Below are 9,897 nucleotides of genomic sequence, written 5' to 3' on the forward strand. Positions count from 1 at the left end.
TTTGGAAGTGGGTTAGCAGTGGAAGGCTTAGAAAGGAAGAAATATATTTTGGGATCTTCATCTTCATCTTCATCTTCATCTTCATCATTGGTTTCTCTTTTTAATTATTTATGTATTCTTTTACACCATAAATTTTACAACATAAATTTTACATATGCATGTTGGTTGACAATAATATAATTCCCTTCATATAATATATATATATATATATATATATATATATATATATACTATATTTTGTAATGAAAGTGTTAATTATGTTGGTTAACAAACATATAAATTAAATTGTCTTTAGTAAATATTAAAGTTTCACTGGATAATCCTTTGAATTTTTGTTTTTAGTTTTGAAAAATTAAATTTAGTTTCTTTCCATTTTTTAATTATTGTGTCAAAATTTACTAGTAATTTTACTTTATTTATTTTAGTCATTATAATAATCTTAAAATTTATATTTTATTCATGTATTTCTTAAAAGCTGTGAAGCACAAACACAGAGATATAGATACGTTATTAATTTCTAAAAACTATTTTAAAAAACAAGAAATTTAGTGGAAAACAAAAATAAAATCTCTCTTTTTCAGTATATTCGAAAACACATTTAGTTTCAATTTAACATTTGAAAACTTGGATTCAAAACACAAAATTTGTGGTTAGCTGTGGATTTGAAAATGAAATAGTATATCTTATGTTCACAATTTCTAAAAATGAACGAAAACGACAATTTATTGTTTTTTGAAAATGAGCTATTTTGAGCGTTGGTTTTGGAAATCGTTTTTCAAAACAAGTATAGGGTTTTCTTTTTCTTTTTCTTTTTTGAAATTGTAAAAATGAAAATTAATCACGAACTGAATGGGGCCTAAGATTTTGATACTTTTTTTTCTTTAAAAAATCTAAAATATATGTAAATTTAACCTAAAGATACTAAATGTAATTCACTAAATTCACAAAAAAATTATATAATGTCAAATTAACGATAATGGTGTGAAATCCAATACAAACATAATAGGAAAAAATATCAAAATTATGGAAGTACATTAAGCAATAGAAAAGAGACACAAATTGATCATCGAAGCAGAGGAAGATTAGAGGAAAAATGCGAAGATGAGCAAAGAACTTCTTATTGAATATATTCAAGTGTGGTTGTGTTTACAACACTTTGTGAGTGTTCAAATGTGATATGACTATCAGATAATCCTACTCTTTGGTATTTTATGTATTTTTGTTTTAGTTTTAAGGCGAGATAATGGACATGTTAAATAGGTTGTTTAGTTTTGAGTTGAGAAATATATATCACATGAGTTGTTTATCTTTTTTTTTCTTTAGATAAAAGTCAACATAAAAATAGATACGTTAGCCCGGGTCAAATACGTGTCAGATACGTCGGTATAGAAACAAATATGTCAAATCGAGTATTTGATACATATACGAAAAATATTGATAATTTTGGTATTTATTTAAAGATTTGAATACAAATTTTATACAACTACATTCGATAAATTTAGTGAACGGACAAAAAATGCAGCTAAAATAATATTTAGGTTTCAAAAAATGTAATAGCTACAAATATAACAATTAGATTCAAAATACTAAATATATAGCAACAGTTTTCAAAATTTGCAGATATATCAAAATCCGTCGAAGTCTATCAATAGTAGCAATTTATGACTTATAGACCATATTGCCAATACTGATTTATCACTAATAACAAGTCTATCACCGATAAATTTTGTTATCTTTATAATTTTTTTAAATATTGTTATATACTTAATTATCTGTTAACCTAATAATAAATATATATATATATATATATATATATATATATATATATTATGAGATATAAAGGTTATAAAATGTTCATAGGGCCCATGAAAGAAGGGATGGGCCTAAGAAAGCCCAAGTTTTACAATGGTCAGCCCATAGACAACACCGTGGGATAATAAAAATACATTACAATACTTTCCATTGCATTTAAAATAAATGTTGATTGAGATAAAAACAAAATTCTTAGATTCCTTAATTATTGTTAATTGATTTAATAATCATAACTAACTCTTTTTCTTAACCTTTTCTTTTTCTTTCACTAATAGCTAATTTTGTTCATTAATTTTGACCCCTATGTGTGTGTGTGTGTGTGTTGATTAATCATTCATTAATGTGTATTTAACTTTCTTTCATAATCACAACTACTTCTTTAATCCTTAAGCTATTATTTTTTTTTTATTATTTACATCCTTAATTATTATTGGATTACATTTACTCATTTACATTAGAAGACTTAAAGCTGCCTTTTTCTTTCTTTTAATTATTGTTCTCATAACATAAATAAATCTATCTTAAGTATGGGTTGCCAAAAAAATTACAAAAAAATCCATAAACCAAACAAAAATAATCTAAATATGATTAGCATACTCTCCTTAGAGATCGAAAGTTTAATCATTTAATGATCGATAATTTTTATTCTAAAAAAAAAAGTTTAATCGTTGAAAAGTACATTTTTTATCTCTAGATTTTGAGTCTAATTTTCATTTTAATCCCTACGTCTTAAAATATTGTACATTCAGTCTTTTAAGTTCTGAGTTTGATTTCAATATAATTCATAGATTCAAAATGTTAAAAATTTTACTCAAGATCTTACACTTTTCACCGAATACTCATATTTCAGTCTTAAGTGTTAATATCTAATAACTAATTTAAAAGAATTATAATTAATTAAGTTTCACTATTTTTTCATCACCATCAAAATTAATTTTAAAATTTTGCTTCATATTTATTTTTAAAAAAATTAGGTTAAGAGTATAAATTCTGAAACCTCGAGAACCAAATTATAACAAATTAGCTCAAATTTTAAAGGTAAAATTGAAATATTTTGAACCCTAAGAACTAAATTAAAACCAAACTCAAAACTTAAAAATTTAAATCAAATATATAGTTTTATGACGTATGGATCATAAACTTAAACGTATCCTTTCCTCTGTTATAATTTTGCTCAATTTAGTTTAAATTTTAAATTTAAATTACCAAAGTAAGATTCTAGTTCTTCGACCAACAATAAATACGTACTTCATTCTTATGGATCGAAGATTCAAATCTATTCTAATTTATAACTTAGTTTTGTTTGATCAATTTATAATTAGGAAAACACACAAATAATGAAAAGTGACAAATCACGACATGGCTATATATCACTACTAAAATCAATAAATATATATGTTTTTAAAAGAAATCATATATCTCTAAAACATCATCTCTAATGATTACATAAATGCTATTTACAAATTACACCAAATTATTGAAAAGATATGGTCATCATTTAACCTTTTTTTTTTTTCATATTTTGAAAATTTGAAAAGAGTAATAAAAGCCAAATCTAACTACAAAGTGTGAATGTGAGTTGTAATAATTTATAATTATTTCATAAAATGTATTATTGCAAAGAAGAAAAGGGAAAAGTTTAGTTTCTAAAATTTTTTTTCTCAAATAAAAAAAAGGCCAACTAATGCATGACAAAAAGAAAAAAAACCAAAAATCATTTGTATCTCTAAACTTAGAAGTTATATCAGTTTAGACCCTAAATCAATAGTTTTCTTTATTAAAAACTTTACATTGAGATGTCAAGAATATAAACCCAAACCATATAATTATTTTCAATTAAAATCATAAAGACTTTCATATATATATATATATATATATATATGATGAGTGGTACAAAAGAAAAGAAAAAGAAAACACATACCTAATTCCTAATCCTAACTGACAAAGCTGCCACACACACATTATTGATTATTTGTTGATTTTTTGGTATTGTGTTGGAAAAAGAAATTGAATTTTCGAATCGTTTCCATAAATAGGATAAAATTGGGAACAAAATCTACGTTTTCTCGAGTTTTGATTTAGTAGATTTAAGGTATTAGGTTAAATTCATGATTAAACACGAGAAGTTATTTTTACGATTTTCAAAAATTTTGAATTATACAATGTAATGTCATAAAAAAAGTTAAAAAATTTATTATTTAATTAATATAAATTATGAAGGACTTAAGAAAAGAGTTATCATATTTACAAAGAGAATAAGAAAAGAAAACTTCAATTGAGATATAGGGGATCTCTGGAGAGCCTTTCACTATTAATAATCATATACTTAGAGGGAATATAGGTGTTCACTGAGTTAGCTCTATACGATTGTCATAATAATCTTGAGAGTATACAGATAATTAGTACAACGTTGTAATCGTTTGACTTAATTATATTAGTGAATTATCTTTCCTGAGCATAAGGTATTGTATTACAGAACTAGGTTACCATATTTCTCTTTCGGTTATTTTTACTATAGTCTCTGCACTTACTATGGCGTATTTAATTTTGTGACAACTTAAACTTAGTAAGCATCCAACTTTGAGATCATAATTATATCACCCATCTTTAACGTATCATCATGCGTGAATTAACAACTATATACTCAAACTCCTCCACTTATCCTCAAATTGAGAAATACAATTGAAAGGGAACATGAACTCAACTTGTCTAAGCAATTGAAAGCAGAAGTTAAGGAGGGAAAAAAGTTTGGCAATATTTAATTTAAAACATGTATGTATAGTAATATTAATGAAATGAATTCAAACTTAAATAAAATAATTAAAAGTCAAAACAAGATTTCATCATCTTCATGAATTTTCAACCATGAATTTCAGAGAGAGAGAAGAGCATGTGAGATTGTAGATCCCAATGAACTGTCATTTTTGAAAGACTATGATTTAATTATTGACTTACAATGTCACTTTGTCAAATCCCTTTTGCATAAAAGAATTTGCAGACACACACAACATTTATTCTATTTTATTTCCCTTTTTTTTTCCCATTGGAAATATCAAAACAAAATTCATTTTTATGGATTATTTTCCCATTTCTAAATAATTTCTCTCTCTCTCTCTCTCTCTCTCTCTCTCTCTCTCTCTCTCTTCTCAATTATATTAATTTTATATGTCAATTTGATCAAAGCCACCATTTCTTACTTTCTTTTTTTCAATTTGAGAGAGTGAGATTTTTTCCTTTTAATTTAAGAAACACTTCAACCATCTTTGACTTTGTGGATATAAAAAGAGAGTGTTTGTTTATTTTTCTTTTTTTTAAATGTGAATGATTTGAATAAGAATCAAGTTCTTTCACGAACAAGAAAATTTGTTATAAGTTAGGTAGATTTTTACCCAAAAAAAAAAAATTAATCGAGTTGGTTCTAATTTTAATTTTGAGTCTAGTTTCTATTTAGTTCGTTAGATTTCAAAATGTTACGCATTTAGTTTCTAAGTTTAGATTTTAGTTTCAATTTAGTTTCTAAGTATTAAATTGTTACGATTTTACTTTTAAAATTTGAGTTTTGTTTTAATCTTGCTATCTTACATTTTTAACCTCAATTTTTCATCAAATACTTATTTGTAAAAATTTTAATTTAGTTTTAAAAGTGGTGAAAAATAGTATAATTTAATGAATTATTTTAAATTTATTAACATATATTAACACTAAAGACGTAAAATAAATATATAGCGAAAAATTAAGACCTCTAAAAATATAAATATGAAAATATGGGGATAAAATCGAAACAAAACTCAAAATCAATGGTAAAATTGTAACTTTTTAAAACATATTGACTATATTAAATAAATTAAAACTCAAAACTTAAGTTATGCATTTTAAAACATAGGAATTAAACTGAAACTAAACCAAAAAGATACTTTACCTTCTAAAACTAATAATCGAATAAATATTAACATTCGGGTATTATCTTACATTGATATATAGATGCTAAGCAAAAACGAAGTGATAGCAAGAGTTCTTATTCTACGAGTACTCGACACACACGCTAACAATAGGTTTTCCCGCTCGTTATTTTTGTCGATAAAAGCTAGCTAGCATAGGTTAATAATCCTTTGAATTTTTCCATCTAAATTAATGGTTGAGACAAACTTATAATTATTTTCAAATTTGGATGAGTAGCAACATTATAGGGACCAAATATGCAAAATTAATTACTCTCTTGTATAAAAATGTTTTTTTTTTATTATTTTTTTGCATATTAAAGATAAAAATAAAAGGACACTCAAAATTATTATATTATTTGGAGTTTTCAATCTTATCATCTAGTTAGTGAATGTATCCCTACATTTTGGTCTATATGTTTTTAATGGTTTCAAAAAAGTACAAAACTATATTTTAGATTTTATATCAAGTGGGGGAATTGGCCTTCAAAAGCTATCCTCAAACATTTAATGAGCAAGTCTTTATCAATTTAAAAAAATCCATAACATAGTTTTTAAAAAGCATATATATAATTCTTAGCCATGCAAAAAAAAAAAAAAAAAAGTGTTACCAAATATAATCATGTAATTATTAAATAAAGTTAGGACTAAGTTTGAGATCCATAAAATCTTCAAAAAGGCCATTTCTTCTAATGAGTGAAAAAGGGGATAAGATGGAATCTCTTGACTTTACCCCACAATTTTTGAGACACTCTATATATATATATATATACATATATCCCTATTTTTATGGGTCATATACAAAATAATACTAATAATCCCAAATTATAAACCCACCCTCTAATTAATAAATACAATTAATGAAACTTCTTAGAAAATATTGTTATTTCTTGAATTGGATGATAAGTAATTGGTTAATTTATACTCAAATTAAAATTAATAAACAGGTAATAGGAGAGGAAAAATATAATGCATAAAAGAGAGAGAGAGAGAGAGAGAGAGAGAGAGAGAGAGAGATAATCACATGGTGATAGTTTGGTGGTGGGCAAATCATGTGGCGATGGGAAAGTTTAGAAAGAGTGATAATGGTTGTTGGAAGGTAGTCGAGAAATGATGGGATGTGCCCTTAACTTTGGTCCTTTGCCCCCTCCTCCTCCTCCTCCTCCCATCATCCCTCTCTTCCCATTTTTCTTTCATTTCTGCTTATAAAAGGGAATCACTCATGTGATGCCCCCTTCACTTTTTCCATGTGGTTTTGCATCCCCCTTTCTTCCATATATTTCACATCCCATTTCATAACTATCAACTAACATTATTGTTATTATTCATTCTTTCGTATATATCTATACTCTTAATTCATACCTATTCTTTAATTTAGTCTCTACTATTACTTTAATTATCGTTAGATTTTTTATAACCTGTAAATTAACGTTGAAAATATCTACCACTATGATCATATCTTATTGGAGTTTTTTTTTAAAAAAAAATAATTTACATTTCATAGAAAAAACCACTAAAATTAAGACAATTTCTATCGTACTTAATTTTTCAGTGAAGTGTGAATATTTTGTCTCTTTTTGTCTGTTTTTACAATTTTCCTATTTTATTTTATTGGCTTATTTGCATGCTAATAATTTTGTTAAAATTTAAGTTCATGAGAAACTAAATTTAAGACTCAAATAATTGAAGAAATTTTAAATTAGGGAGAGGGAAATTATTTTAGTTAGTTATATTATTTTTAAGTTATTAGATATTGAAAGCCATCCACGTGAATAATTTTATATATGTTTATATATATAGATTGAATATGGAATTATTAGCACTAATTTTGATGGTGGTGACATCAAAGCATCATGAAATATATTATGTGCATAAATTTATAGTACCTAATTTTTTTTAATTTGTTTTTCCTAGTCTCTAGGTTATATGTTTTGATGCTACCTAAACTCATGTGATCTTTACGTAGATTCAAATGAGAATTTGTTTATTAATAATCAAAGAGTCCATTTAGTAATTTAAATTTAGTTTGATCACATATATCATTACATTGATTGAGAATTTTTTTCGGTACAGCAATTGGAAGCTGAGGAATTCGAACCACAGAGAATGATTATTAATATACTCGAATTGTTGACACATCGATTAAGAGTTTAAAAGTTATGTTAGAAAAACATCTGAGAGGTGTGTTTAGTAATTATACCCATCTCTCTCGTTTTTAAGGGGAAAAAAAAGCGAAAATATATTTTTCTTTATTAGAAAAAAATATAGAAAAAATACTTAAATTATGAAGAAAGAAAACCCAAAAAGGAGAAAGAGGACATTTTTTACATTTCTAGAATGATCATGTGGTCACTTTTAAGAAAATTTTCAATTTCCTTTAAGCAAAAATTTTCAAAAACTTGAGAATAAAAATTAAAGAATAATCAAATGCATAAACATTTTCAAAAGTTATAATTGAAAAAAGAAAAAGAAAAAAGCACGAAAGAGTAAAGACTCTTGCAATTTGAATATATACAGTCTATGAATATATAGTATAAAAGAAAGTTCTTTTTTCTTTAATACATATATTAATGCCAGCTAATCTAAGTTCTTTTTAGTTCGTTGGTTTTATGTTTATAATCATCAACATATAAATTTATGTATTAAATGCAAACTCAACTTTAGAAACTTCAAGTTACTCTATAATTATGTTTGTATTAAAAAAAAATCGACAAAATCGATCAAATTGTACCATTTAGACCCTTAAATGACAAAAATATATAGTCACATTTAATGTATGTAAACTAAGGCGAGTAGTAAAATAAACTTCCTACATCTAGGTAATTGACCATCATACTTGACCTAAGCTATAAGACCAAAAAAATGTTGGTGTGTAACATTAATACAATAGATACTCTCCCAAAGAATATATATATATATAATATAGTTTACTCTATATATTTATTTAGTCAAAAGCAATAAATTGGCCTAGCCCACTTCCTAGGCTATATCAAGAATAAGGGTATATAAATTTTGGTTTTTAGTTCAATATTAACTTTCTAAAAAAGTTTGTGACACAAATATTTAGTGTACCTATTTGTCTCGAAACATAACGTCGTTTTAATTTGTTAATCTTGTTTGATACATTGCGTCAATGGTTTAATGTTTGCCTCAACGGTGAGTGCTTCAAACCAAGTTTGATGAATATGATGAAACATTTTAAAGTTTAGAAACGCTTATAAATCTATATAAGTGATTAAATATAATGCAATTATGGAAACGAGAGAATTTTTTGTAAATTGTTCTTGTTCATGAATTTGGTTTTTTTTTTCATGCAATAACCATGTTTGTATTTAAGTAGAGTAATATATTTGCTTCGATTATTAACATAAATTTCTAATACTCATAAACTATACCCTTTAAAAAGAAATAGGTTTTTCTTAGGTCTGATCTCTCCCCTCCTAATTTAGTAAGCTAAAACAATTCGTCTCTCCACCAAATTTCGGTAACATTTTCCTATGCAATTAAATCTGGTAATAATCTTAGGTATCCGATAACCTTATCGTAAGACATATTATTACAATACGATGAAAATTTTCAAATATAACAAAATGAAAAAGAATTTCGAATCTATCACTATTATCAGTGATATTGATAGATATCTAACTATCATTGATAGAATCTAAAATTTAACTATATTTTATAAATTTTTCAACGTTTCGAGTAAAAGAATAATTGAAATAAAATTGGTGAATATTATAAGGACTAATATGGTTTGTTTTGCTCTCAATTTCTCACACACAAAAGAATAAAAAAGAATACTTTGAAAAGAAAAGAAAGAAAAAAGGATAGAAAGTGGTGTGTTGGCTGAATGTCCTTTCCTTTGTACTTCACAACTCACATGCTCTACAATTCATTAATTGATTAATTTTTTATTTATAGAGAGAGAACTTTAAATAATTAATAATACTTTTATGGAATATTAGATATTTTATAAAAATTCCAACAAAATTAATTATAAAAGAATTGAGAGTGTATAAATAATGTAATGAGATAAGAAGTTTGGCTTTATATATTATTCAAACTTTTAGTTTCATCTTTTAGATTTTCATGCATTCTTTATTTTTGGCCACTATGATTTCAAATGTTCAGTCTTAGATCTAAATTT

The sequence above is a fragment of the Cucumis melo genome, chromosome 9 (assembly GCF_025177605.1).
Source record: "Cucumis melo cultivar AY chromosome 9, USDA_Cmelo_AY_1.0, whole genome shotgun sequence".
In the NCBI taxonomy this organism is placed as follows: domain Eukaryota; kingdom Viridiplantae; phylum Streptophyta; class Magnoliopsida; order Cucurbitales; family Cucurbitaceae; genus Cucumis; species Cucumis melo.